General features: G+C 36.6%; 1 protein-coding gene across 1 annotated transcript in view; it reads left to right on the top strand.

Moving 5' to 3' along the window:
• Positions 1–647, top strand: part of LOC107740313 (NACHT, LRR and PYD domains-containing protein 3-like) — a 30,066-nt gene that overhangs the window by 895 nt on the left and 28,524 nt on the right. The window lies entirely within an intron of this gene.

Below are 647 nucleotides of genomic sequence, written 5' to 3'. Positions count from 1 at the left end.
GCTCCGTTCGTCTCACTGACACATTTTTTGAGCAGCTGATGTGTGATCTCTCCTTAGTACTCGTTGCCAGTAATGCTAAAGTGAAGTAGTTTTACTTTTCTGTAGTTTTTCAATGGCTCTCGGTCATAACGACGACAACATTACCTGAGCAGTCGAAGGCTGCGCATTTATTGCATGGACGGAGCAACAATGTAAGTGTCTAAAGCATACACACAGTTCCATTAAATGATAAATGTGTTTTAACAATGTTGTTATACCGAATGTACGAAGGAAACTGTTAAAATAACCACAGCATTAACAACAAGCTTGAAATAAGAGCGCAAGGTTTATCTGATAATCAGATGCATGAAAGTAGAGTTCGTTGCTATAGCAAACAGACATCGGGCTCGTTTTCTTTCAGAATCATCATTCGCCGATGGAGAGGAAAAGTTAAATACTATAGCATTTTATTTTATGAAAATGAGAAGTTTTCACACTGTAAGAGAAGTGATCTCGCGCTCATAGAATTAAGACGTGCCAGGCTATATCTGCAGCTAAGCTGTATAAAAAGCAGAATGAACTGAAACGTTAAGACAATAAACACAATAAATAAATAAAATTTATGAATGATGCAGTGCTAATTGACATATAATTTATTACAGTAGCCT

This window comes from Sinocyclocheilus rhinocerous, unplaced genomic scaffold, assembly GCF_001515625.1.
Source record: "Sinocyclocheilus rhinocerous isolate Xijiao unplaced genomic scaffold, SAMN03320098_v1.1 scaffold2960, whole genome shotgun sequence".
NCBI lineage: Eukaryota > Metazoa > Chordata > Actinopteri > Cypriniformes > Cyprinidae > Sinocyclocheilus > Sinocyclocheilus rhinocerous.
This window is presented reverse-complemented; position numbering and strand designations above follow the sequence as displayed.